The sequence below is a fragment of the Podarcis gaigeae genome (genome assembly GCF_964106915.1).
Source record: "Podarcis gaigeae genome assembly, chromosome: 6".
In the NCBI taxonomy this organism is placed as follows: domain Eukaryota; kingdom Metazoa; phylum Chordata; class Lepidosauria; order Squamata; family Lacertidae; genus Podarcis; species Podarcis gaigeae.
The window spans coordinates 7758439-7771238 of record NC_139682.1 but is presented as its reverse complement, the minus strand read 5'-3'; positions in this window follow the sequence as shown (position 1 = coordinate 7771238).

Genomic DNA, 12800 nt, shown 5'->3' with positions numbered 1-12800 from the left:
TGGGGGGGGTTGTTGGGGAGCTGGGACGGGGGAAGGGGGGAAATAAAGAAGATGATTTGTTTTGATAATTTGTTATGTTGAAATTGTCAATTAAAAAATATATAAAAAAGAGAGAGAACATGAAGAACTACTGCATCAACGTTCATGAACTCCTTCAAACAAGGTTGGCAGGCCAATGGAGTTTTGGAAAAACAAGGAAGCATACCGCTAAAGATACTGCTTATTTACTTTCCTCTAGAGAACCCAAGAACTTGCAAAGCTGAAGTCGCGTCCCCATGCACTGCTTGGAATGAATGGCAGATGAGCGACACCTTGTATGGTGTTTTTTCTTTATTTCTGACTATTTAAACTATCCCTCTGTGCATTTTCCTTGGCACCACGTGTAGGAAGGTCCCTTCTAAAGGAATTTCAGCAGTCTGCTAAAGCCACTCCACCTGGCCTGGGCTTTTATTTTATTTTATTTTATTTTATTTTATTTTATTATTTTATTGGCACTGCCGGAGCAACCCGCCTACACCAATGAAAGGGCAGTGGATGGATCAAATTGCCCCGACTCAGCACTGGCAGCAAACAGCCTCCCACTTCCAAACGCCTTATGAATTTTTTAGAGAAGGACCAAAGTGCCTTGCTGAGTCAGCCAATCAGAGGCAGCGGATTAGCGAGAGACGGACCTTAAATTATTAAGCAAGCACAGCTAGATGGGAGGGAGAGAGGGAGAGAGGGAGGAGTTGCTCCTTTCGCTCAACGGAAAGGCAGAAACACGGCCTGAGAGCCAGGAGGATGCAATAATTTTAGCGACTGGGCAGGCCAGAGACTAAATGTGTGGGAAGGAATCCGTTTCCCCTCCAGGTCATAAATTTTTATTGATTTTCACAATTTTTACAGATTCGCTTAAATTTCAATATATGCTTTTCTTAAAATTTTGACTTAACCACCCTCACTTCCATGAAATGTTTATCCCCACCTTTTGCATACTGCTTTAGAGAACACACTTTTTTTTTTTGTATTTATCTAATACAATAAATACAAGAGAGTCGGACATGACTAAATGACTAAACAACAATACAATATTTGTATTCATCTAATACAATGCAAGGATGTGGCTGGCACTGTGGGTAAAACCTCAGCGCCTAGGGCTTGCCGATCGCATGGTCGGCGGTTCGAATGCCCGCAACGGGGTGAGCTCCCGTCTTTTGGTCCCAGCTCCTGCCCACCTAGCAGTTCGAAAGCACCCCTAAGTGCAAGTAGATAAATAGGTACTGCTTTCTAGCGGGAAGGTAAATGGCGTTTCTGTGTGCTGCGCTGGTGCTGGCTCGCCAGAGCAGCTTCGTCACGCTGGCCACGTGACCCGGAAGTGTCTCTGGACAGCGCTGGCCCCCGGCCTCTTAAGTGAGATGGGCGCACAACCCTAGAGTCAGAGACAACTGGCCCGTACGGGCAGGGGTACCTTGACCTTTACCTTTAATACAATGCAATAAAAAAATACAATTTCATTTAATACAATTTTATCTAATACAATTTCACTTAGCATTGTTTTCATTCCACTGCTCATAATTTGAACCCTGCCCACATTTTCATTTGACTATGACAGTTCTTTAAACAGTCCAAAAAGGGTCTCCACTCTTCCATGCCCATTTCGTCTCTCTTCTCTCTTATTTTCGCCATTTCTGAATAGCCTATTAACTTCTGAAGCCATTCCTCCTTGATTAGTCCTTCTCTTCCTTTCCATTTCCGCACATACAGGATACCGGCTGCTGTTGTTGCATGCATAAATAGTTTAACCATCTTTTCCGGGAGCTGCGTCCCTATTATCCTTGGGGCTCCCTTTGCTTTTGCTGTTTGGAAGTCCAATTCAATAACTGATATAAGAATCAAGGCTACAACCTTTGATTGGCAGGTCATTGAACTAAATCAGGGTAGGGAACCATCTGCAGCTCAAGGGCCACATTCTCCTCTTGCAATTTTCTGGGGGACCACATGCTCACGGTGGGCTTTCAGGCCGAGGCAACTTTGACAGGTCATGTCAAAGTTTGACAGGTCATGTCAACTTTGACAGGTCATGACAACTTGCAGGTCATGTGGCCAGCAGGACTAACGGGACACCGTAATGGAAACTAGTGTGCACAGAAATGCCATTTACCGTCCTGCTGCAGCAGTACCTATTTATCTACTTTCACTGGCCTGCTTTCGAGCTGCTAGGTTGGCAGGAGCTGGGACAAAGCAACGGGAGCTCACTCCGTCGCAGGAATTCGAACAGTTGACCTTCCAATCAGCAAGCCCAGGAGGCTCCATGGTTTAGACCACAGCGCCACCCGCATCCCACTACCAGAGTGCATAAACACATCCCCTACCCTATACCAAGCATTATTCAGAATAGTGGTTTGCACAACCCTCTGAAATTCAAAATAGCAACCATTAATTGCACTTTTTAAAAAATGCAATGTAAACTATTTCGTTTAATTAATTCAATGAAATTGGTGGTTCATCCAGTGATACCAGCTTTTCAAAGTCTGGTTGTCAATTTTACCTCCAGATTCCCCCTGCCACCTCCTTGCCTCTTTTTGCCCTGCCCCCAGGTAATCTAACCCCCTCACATGGGGCATTACCACCCATTGTGTGATGGCCTGGGATTCGGACTCGGATGCTGAACCTGAGGGATCCCAGGCCTCAGGCGCAGGCATCAGCCGAGTCTGCTCTGGCTCCTGAGCTGATGGAGGAGCCATTGCCTGCAGGTGCTCCACTCTCAGCCCCGTCAGAGGAAGCTGAGGTTGCCTCTGGGTCCGGTAACCCTCCAGCCTCTCCTGAGCTGCAGAGGCTCAGGGCAGAGAGGCGGAGGGAACTAAGTTCGCGCCGGAGGAGTGCTCGCCTCCAGGCCAGGAGAGGCGAATCACCAGAGGATCAGGCCCTCCCCATGCCTCGGGGCAGATAAAAGCCAGCCAGCCCCAGTCCCAAGTTGCAGGAGCAACATTGTTGGTTGCTAGTTCCTGCCTGAACCCTGTCCTGCTTTCCTGCCTGAGCTCCTGACCTGCCCTGGCTCCCTGCTTGCAAACCTGTTCCTGACTTCACCCAACTCCCTGCTCTGCACCCAGCTGCAGCTACTACAGACTGCCTCCACACTGCACCTTCGACCATGGACCTGTCTTGGACCTCGCCTCTCGGGTAACCCATGGGACCAGCACACATTGTCCCTAGACCATAGATAGGCCAACTAAAGCCCGGGGGCTGGATCCGACCCAATCGCCTTCTAAATCTGGCCCACGGATGGTCTGGGAATCAGCTTGTTTTTACGTGAGTAGAATGTGTCCTTTTATTTAAAATGCATCTCTGGGTTATTTGTGGGGCATAGGAATTCGTTCATTTCCCTCCAAAAAATATAGTCCGGCCCCCCACAAGGTCTGAGGGACAGTGGACCGGCCCCCTGCTGAAAAAGTTTGCTGACCGCTGCCCTAGACTCTGTGTTTAGACCCTGATAGCATGTCTTCTTTAACACCACGCCTGAGATTTTGGCATCCACAGTGTTTGTACACTTACTGACTCCAGATCGGTCCTCCCGTTAAGGGGCATTTCCAAGTCCAGGAAGGAAAAGAGGACCAGGGTGACAGCAGAGCTGGCATCAGCAGTTCTCGGAGGGCACTGGGCATTGCTCATTAATGGTGGCAATGTCACTCCCTGCTGAGTGTCCCCAATGGAAGGTACCATTGACACTGGCGATGCAAAACAGCTTGGTGCACAGAGCACCACGTAAGCCCTGCTCCCCCAGGAAAGGAATGACTTACAAGGCAATGCAGTAAATCCAAGGTTAATTACTCTAGGATGACAACTTGCACTGCTCAGTGATTTGATTCAAAGCAGGACACCCATAACCCTGTCTCCTGCAAGGGCAGTGATCTTGGAGCACGGTTGCCTTAGCCCCGGTCGATGCCCACCCTGCTGAAGAAGAAGAGTTTGGATTTGATATGCCGCTTTATCACTACCCTGAGGGACGCAGGTGGCACTGTGGGTTAAACCACAGAGCCTAGGACTTGCTGATCAGAAGATCAGAGGTTCAAATCCCCGTGACAGGGTGAGCTCCCGTTGCTCGGTCCCTGCTCGAAAGCACATCAAAGTGCAAGTAGATAAATAGGTACCTCTCTGGCGGGAAGGTAAACGGCATTTCTGTGCGCTGCTCTGGTTCGCCAGAAGCGGCTTAGTCATGCTGGCCACGTGACCCGGAAGCTGTACACCAGCTCCCTCGGCCAGTAAAGTGAGATGAGCGCCACAATCCCAGAGTCAGCCACAACTGGACCTAATGGTCAGGGGTCCCTTTACCTTTAAACAGCATAATTAAGATCCAGGATGCTGAGCTCAGCCTCCCAAATCCTCTTCGGCTCATGTTGCTCACTTCCCGTTCGTTGCCATTTCCCCCTGAAACATTTGCATCCTTGCAGAGTTTTGCCTTGTCCACCATGCTGTTTAGCATCTATCTGAAACCACTTGGATCTGTCAACAGGAGATTTAGAGTGAGGTGTCACCATTGTGAATAACGCCCAGCTTTATCTCTCAGCTCCGGGATCTGAATCAGGAGAGGCAATTGAGGTGTTGACTGGTGCTTGAAGGCAATGATGGAATGGATGCCGGCCAATGAATTGAACTTGAATCCTGAAAATGCATGTTGCAAGTTCTCAAGCCTGAGAAATGGGGCAGCACCCTGTTCAGGATAGAGCTGTGGGGTATGATGCATGAGAGCCGTCAAGTACAGCATTCCTTGTAATGCTAGAGAAGACATGTGGAGGAATTTTTGGTCCAGTCAGTCGAAACTTCCTGTTCCTCCCGGCTGCAGCATCCTTCCTTTGCATGTGACTAAAGGTGAGTGTGACCTTACCTGCCCAGGTAAGAAAAGTCACGCAGCACTCTCTCTCTCTTTGACTTCCGTCGTTGTTTGACCAGCTTTTAGCTAGGACTGCTCTGCTAGCTACTCAGCTAGCAGAAGCACTGGGATTATTCCCCCATATGGGGCAGATCTACATGTACATATTTGTAACTAGGTTTTCCTTCAGGAATCCAACTATGAACTGATGTGAGTAAACTTTTTTATCATCTTTGAATAAGATCGTGGTGTCTTTATTCTTTTTAAGAAGGATTCAAGGGAACTTACCAGGAATGTACAATTCAATCTGAGACAGACTGAATTGTTTAATAGTGAGAGGCTCACACGAGCCTGCAACCAGCTATCTGGTGTGCGTGAAAAGAGGAATGTAAACTCTGCTAAGTAAAGGAACTTGCTAGCGCAAGTTAGGAAGGATATTAAGAAACAATATATCCTCTCCTGTCACCCTGAAGATTCCCACAAGAGCTGCACTCTGTCCAGTTTGGGGGATGCTGCTAGATCCAAAGCTGTTACTTCGGACTCTGGTATCCAGGAATATCCATTTCCTAGCTACAGCCCTCAACGATAGAAGTCACATAGACGTTCTGGGCAGCTCCTCTTAAGAGAGAGGCTCACTGGCAAAACAGCAGGCTAGATGTGAAATCTGAACATGAGAAAGACTTTTGTGCATGATGTTTTCTTGTGATTCATCTGCTGTCATAGGGAAGGACCAGCTGTCTCATCTTGGGGGAAAGCTTCCAACCGAGCCGAGAGCAGCTCCCGTCAGGCTTGCAAGCTCCCCTACGGATGTGTGTTATAATCTGTACAGTGGTACCTCGGGTTAAGAACTTAATTCGTTCTGGAGGTCCGTTCTTAACCTGAAACTGTTCTTAACCTGAAGCACCACTTTAGCTAATGGGGCCTCTCGCTGCCGCCGTGCCGCCACTGCGCCATTTCTGTTCTCATCCTGAAGCAAGTTCTTAACCCAAGGTGCTATTTCTGGGTTAGCAGAGTCTGTAACCTGAACCGTATGTAACCCAAGGTACCACTGTACTGGGAAAACCATAGCTTTAACTATACGGACCTTTGTAGGCAAGGTGATGTCTCCTCTTATGTTGCACTGGGGACATTGAAAGTGGCCTTCTGCTGAGTCAGCCCATTGGTCTACCTACACTGGCTGGCAGCAGCACTCCATTGTTTCAGGCAGGGTTCTCTCCCAGCCCTCCCTGGAGGTCCTGGGGACTTAAACTGGGGCCTTTTGCATGGAAAACTGATGCTCTACCATTGAGATACCGCTGAGCCTGAAAGCAGCAAGATATTCTGCACAACATCTTCTGAGCAGGAGCAGCCCATTCGGTTGGCGAGAGATTGGGTTGTTAGAAAGACGCTTGGTTGTTTCCTTATTTTAGCAGTTCCTGTGGCCTCCAATGATAAAGCGAGCTGAATTCATTTTGAACACACTGGACTATAGTGAACTGGTTTGTGGGGAGCAAATTGGAAGCCTAGGCAGGTGTAATCTGAAGTGTCTGTAACCCGAGGTACCACTGTACAAGGAAGAGGGCAGACTAGGGATGCCTTAATGGTCAAGGGCCTGACTGATCTCCGTTAAATGGTGCTCTTGCTCCAAGCAGGTTGAGCTGTAACCTGATGCCTCCATAGAAGTGGAAATTCTGCTTTCCCCAAATGGTCTAGATGCAGACTCATGGCGTCTCTATCAGCCAAGTTCTCCCTCCTCCCCACTCTGACACTGCTTGCTTTATTTGCCATCTATTCCAGGAATGGGAAACCTCCAAATCAGGGGCTCAGTGTGACTCCCCAGACATTTCTTCTCTCTCCCCCTGAATGCTCCCTGGCCCACATCCCTCACTAGCCCTCCTTCACCCACCCCTCAATTTTTTGCCATTCTTGCTTGCCTGGACAGAGAACAGATAGGGGACAGACAGTGGAGCGTGTAGAAGAAAACTAGCCTGCCTTGTTGGCCTGTGGCCCTCAGAAAGGAACATGGTCCCCAGGCTAAAAAATGTTCCCCATCCCTTTTCTAGCCTGATGAAGAGTTCTGGATAACTTAAGTGTTATCCAGTTGTTGATATTGTTGTTAATGTTGTTGATACTGTTTTATAGATTATAACTGCTGTACTGATTTCTGAATCATAGAATATTACTTTTGCTTTCATTGCGATGTTTAATTTTTAGTTGTTTCGTTAAGAGTGTTCTATAGATTGTAATTGTTTCACTTAATATTCGTTCATTATTCCATACGATTTATGCTGTATTCACAGTGTTCTATTATGTTCTGTTGTGTTGTTGTTATTCATTGGTTGTAAGCCGCTCCAGGATTCGTCTGAACGAAAAGTGGCATAGAAAATATAACCAATCAGCGTAAATATTTGAAATATTTGAAAACCAATTCAAGTATTAATAAAGATTGAAAAATATTCAGAGGTGGCTGATGGAAATCCAAAACATTGTATAATATAAGAAAATATGTTAAATGACTTGGGAATGATATGTTAAAAAAAACTTTTATATATATATATATAAATAACCTATCTATATCTATATCTATCTATCTATCTATCTATCTATCTATGTATCATCTATCTATCATATATATATAGAGAGAGAGAGGGAGAGAAAATATAACCAATTGGTACTTCAAAAGCATGCACACTATTTTGCAAAATTTTATCTGGCCTCTTCTTGTTGCTGCTGTTATCACTGTTGTTTTCTTTACCACTTTCTACATGAATGTCTCAAGGCAATGTTCCAGAGAAGTAGCAAAAAAGAAGAGTTTAAGACACACACACAAAACACCAGATATATTTACAAAACAACACAAAATAGACCCTGATGGCAAAGACCCATTCATTCACCTGGGAGAGACTGTCTGAAAAATTGCCTTCAATTGTTTCTAGAAAGTACAGATACTGAGCGCCTGTCATATCTTGACAATTGTGCTGTTCAAAAGTAGATAATCAGCCACACTGAAAGCCTGGGCTTCTGAAAGCTTTGGAACTTGCAGGAGAATAATAATAATAATAATAATAATAATAATAATAATAATAATAATAATAATAATAATAATTAATAATAATAATTAATAATAATAATAATAATAATAATAATAATAATAATAATAATAATAATAGATGATGGTATTGCCCTAATACGGTTTTTGATTTTTTTCTTATGAGCTGACACAGTGAGTTTTCCTTTTTGTGTAATCTGTGTTGGGTGATCCTGAGTATATGACCCCTTCCTTGAAGGATCAGAGCGAAATTCACCCAGGTTCATTCTTTGCAAGAATTTCAACAGGTGTTAATGAGTTCCCCTCCCCCCCAAAAAAACTGCCCCAAGGATTTGCCAGAGTCCAACATCTTCTCACTCCTGTGAGCAATCTTTTCCCTAGTGCAGTTTTTGTTAGCCTGCTGACCTCTCAATGTTTTGGACTACAACTCCCATGAGCTGGCACAGCTGGAGGGTGCCGGGTTGATGACGGTGATGTATTGGCAGTTCTCAAGTTCCTATTTATACCCACAAGGTGGCACGGCGAGTCTTACGACAGCCAACAACAGCTACAAGGGCACCGAGTTGGGGGGAAGCACATCTGTGCACCGACACTGCACAGCGCAGAGCAGATCAACACGTTCTGCCAATCTGTGTAGACACAATCATACTCTTCTCCTGCCCACTTCATCGTAAGAACACAACGGCATTCCAAGTGTGCGTCGTCACCTTTAAAGACTGGAACATCAAGACTCAGTTATTGCAATGCACGCACCCCAGAATGCCAGAAGAAGCCAAGATGTGTGTTTTGGAACAGCCTGGAGACGGCCAAATTAGGCAGCACCTCATCCCACTCGCATGAGCACATGGCTGGCTTGCCACAAGGAATAGCCCCTGTGTGGCTGAAATTTCAGAGGAGACACTTTTGTGCAGAATTTCTCGTGCTCTTCTATTCCCAGGATTATGGGAGGCGCATTCTGGTCCAGGGGCTTGGGATTCTTTTAAATGCCCCCTCTACACTTCCCAGGATTCCTTGGGAAGGAAACCACAACCGCGATGCCCTTTTCTTCAACACAGTTTAAGAGAAATGCTTTGGTTTCTGCCCCTTGAGATTCATCCTCTCTCTCCTTTGCTCTGAAAACACATTGTTAATTACTGCAGATATTGATTCCTACAGCTCATCTGTGACTTGAAAGCCTTGCGGGCACATAAAAGGATGGTTTGGTTATCCTTTCATATTTTTAGTATAAAAACAGTTAAAAATTATGCGGGGGGTGTGTGTTCATTTTCTGATTCGCTTGAGCGTTAATTACAAAAGGATGGCCAAATGAAGCTAACAGATCAGAGCTAGGCTCTTGTGTAAGATAGAAAGTGGGTTGTTGTTTAGTCGTTTAGTCGTGTCCGCCTCTTCGTGACCCCATGGACCCGAGCACGCCAGGCACGCCTGTCTTCCACTGCCTCCCACAGTTTGGTCAAAATCATGTTGGTAACTTCGAGAACACTGTCCAACCATCTCGCCCTCTGCCGTCCCCTTCTCCTTGTGCCCTCCATCTTTCCCAACATCAGGGTCTTTTCCAGGGAGTCTTCTCTTCTCATGAGGTGGCCAAAGTATTGGAGCCTCAGCTTCAGGATCTGTCCTTCCAGTGAGCACTCAGGGCTAATTTCCTTAAGAATGGAGAGGTTTGATCTTCTTATAGTCAGAATGGAATTTTGGTGGTTATCTCTGTTAGAATTCCTGCTCCATGATTGCAGTCATAGGATAGTTGTCTATCACATGATGGTGTATGTTTTGACTCCAGAATGGGAAATGACGGAGACAGGATGTTTGTGTACTGTGTTCCATGAAGTGGGACTATTGTCCTTTGTTCTTTTTCTCTTTGCTGTCTGATGCTAGAGAGAGAGGGAGCCATGTTGCAGTGCTGTGTGTGTTTCTATGTAAATAAAGTAGATTAGCCAAAATGCCAAGTTGCTGAGGTTTGTCACGTGCATGATGCGCAAACTCTGCGGATCCCTAAGTGTGCTGGTGTCGGTTGGCATTGGTCGCTGTGATGTTTGGGGTGAAGAAAGCTTTTGAAGCTCCCGAACGATCGACCAGGAGGGAGGGAACATGCCAGTCAGGCATGTGTCTCTGCCAGGGTCCTACTCGAGTGTAGGCTGAACTCCTGACAATCTCATCTAAACCATTGCTTGATGCAAGATCTGCAATTATAAGATGCAGCCACAGCATCTCAGACAGAGAGCCAGTCAGCCTGTTTCAATGCCTCCGACAGAGTGCTTGCTGGGTGACGCAGAAACGCCACACCATCTTCACCACTGCATACCAGCAGAACCAATTTTGGGTTCCCATCAGCGAACTGGTTTGCACCATGGCGACTCCCTCCAGGTAAGCAAGTGGCCCACTTTCCAGGAGACTAACACAGCAGTTCTGCCCCCATCCAAGGACCTACTTCTCTGTCCATCAAACATCCCTATCCCAAGGCAGTCTGTCCTCCTAGCATCAGAAAAGTTCCTCTTCACGTTTGACCCAAATCTGCTTCTGTTAACACTTCCCCCTGCCCCACTCTTTTCCCTCTAACCCGGTGTTACTCAACCTTGGGTCTCCAGTTGTTTTCGGACTACAATTCCAATCATCCATGACCACTGGCCTCACTAGCTAGGGATGATGGGAGTTGTAGTCCAAGAACAGGTGGAGACCCAAGGTTGGAAAACACTGCGCTAACCCAACATGGTCCCACAGAGTTCCCGTCCGTCCATCCGTGTCCCCCCCCCCCCCCCCCGGTATTAGGCTGGAAAGAACCAGGCCCTTTTTTCAGCTGGAACTCACCAGAACTCAGTTCCAGACCTCTTTTTCTAGAAAAATAGCACTGGAAAGAACCGCTGTATTGCAGCCAAAAGAACTGGCGTGTGTGTGTGTGTGTGTGTGTGTGTGTGTGTGTGTGTGAGAGAGAGAGAGAGAGAGACCTGCAGATCCCCAAAGTTGCAGTCCTTTGTTTTAACCTATAGCTCAGTTACTAGAATGCTAAGATTTAATTAATTAATTAATTAATTAATTAATTGCATCCCTCACCAAAAGGTCACACCCTGGTCTTCCTCTTCCAATACAGTTGATTCCCCTTTGCCTCCACCTGGTAACATAAAGGTAAAGGACCCCTGGACTGTTAAGTCCAGTCAAAGGCGACTATGGGATTGCAGCGCTCATCTCGCTTTCAGGCTGAGTGAGCTGGCATTTGTCCACAGACAGCTTTCCAGGTCATGTCGCCAGCATGACTAAACCGCTTCCGGTGCAACGGAACACCGTTGTGCTGGTCCCGGGGGTAAGGTACCGTGGGCGTAAGCAGAGTCCACACAAAGAGGGGCGAGGTCCGAGGCGGAGAGCCGGGCGGGGAACAGGAACGCTGGAACAGTAGGCCGAGCAGCGTACAGGAACACCGGATGGTCAGGAACAGGAGGCCGAGCAGGGAACAGGAGCACCGGATGGTCAGGAACAGGAGGCCGAGCAGGGATCAGGAACACCGGATGGTCAGGAACAGGAGGCCGAGCAGGGATCAGGAACACAGGAAGGTCCAAAGCCAACAACAACGTTGCTCCCGCAACCTGGGGCCGGGCTGACTGGGCTTTTATCCTCTTTTAAGGCCAGGGGCGGTCCCGGCCCCCAGGAGCCCCGCCTCCTCTGACCTTAAGGCAAGCACTCCTCCTGGGAGCAACCAGTTCCCTTCGCCTCTCTGCCCTAAGCCTCTGCAGATCAGGAGAGGCCGAAGGGTTACTGGGCCCTGGAGGAGGCTCACCTGTAGCCACTGAGTCCTCAAGCCCCTCTGGGGCCAGAAGGGTTTCACCTGGGGCCAGCTCCTGGTGCTCTGCCACAGGTGCAGGCTCTTCAGCATCTAGGCCTTGCCCCAGTTCAGCCGGCCCTGGAGGCGGGGACTCCTGTGCAGGCTGGGATTCCTCTGGTTCGTCCTCTGAATCGGAATCCCAGGCCATCACAACCGTGACGGAAACCAGAGCGCACGGAAACGCCATTTACCTTCCTGCTGCAGTGGTACCTATTTATCTACTTGCACCGGCGTGCTTTCAAACAGCTAGGTTGGAAGGAGCTGGGACAGAGCAACGGAAGCTCAGCCCGTTGCAGGGATTCGAACCGCCGACCTTCCGATCAGCAAGCCCAAGAGGCTCCGTGGTTTAGACCACAGCGCCACCTGCGTCCACCTCCACCTGGATCGCCAATGTGATTGCTAAGTTCTGATGCCAACACATGGTTCCTGGAGAGACGGGTCAGGAGGCAGAGGATGGTGGACCCCACCAGGAGCAGCGGTGAGAGCAGAAGATTCCTGCTTGCTTCTGTGGCAGGATGCTAACAGGTAAAGGTGGGCTCAGCCTGGATTTGGGCGAGGTGGGGGTAGGGGGAGATGTGAAGGCGCAAGGCAGTCTCACAACCGATGCCGAGAACTCAGGAGTTATCCACCCTTCGGGCTCTTTCGGCTCAACAGAACCCAAGGAGGCATCTTGTGGAGGAAGCTAAGATTTACTACTCAGTTCCAATTTCTTCCTGTTCAATGGACAGTGTAGTGTAATGGTTAAGAGAACCTGTGAGAGACCAGGGTTCAAATCCCCACTTGGCCAGACACTGCATCTCAGACTAGCTAACCCACAGAGCTCCTTGGAAACAAAAGTGAGATGCAAATTATTACTTTTCATAAAAAAAATAATTTTGTAAGTTGTGTGTCCTTGTTTCTCCATTTGATCCTTTTACGCGATTTTGAATGCTTTGAGTTATTTTATGAATTGCAACTGGCCCTTATCTTTATTATAGTTTAGTAAAAAAAATTGTTAAGTGCAAACTGTTTATTATTTCCTGAAATTTAATTTTACCGTTTACTGTTATATTCTAATGGATTGTTGAAGATTGCTTTATTTGATACAAGTTGTCTATTTTAAAGTTAGGTTTTTATTA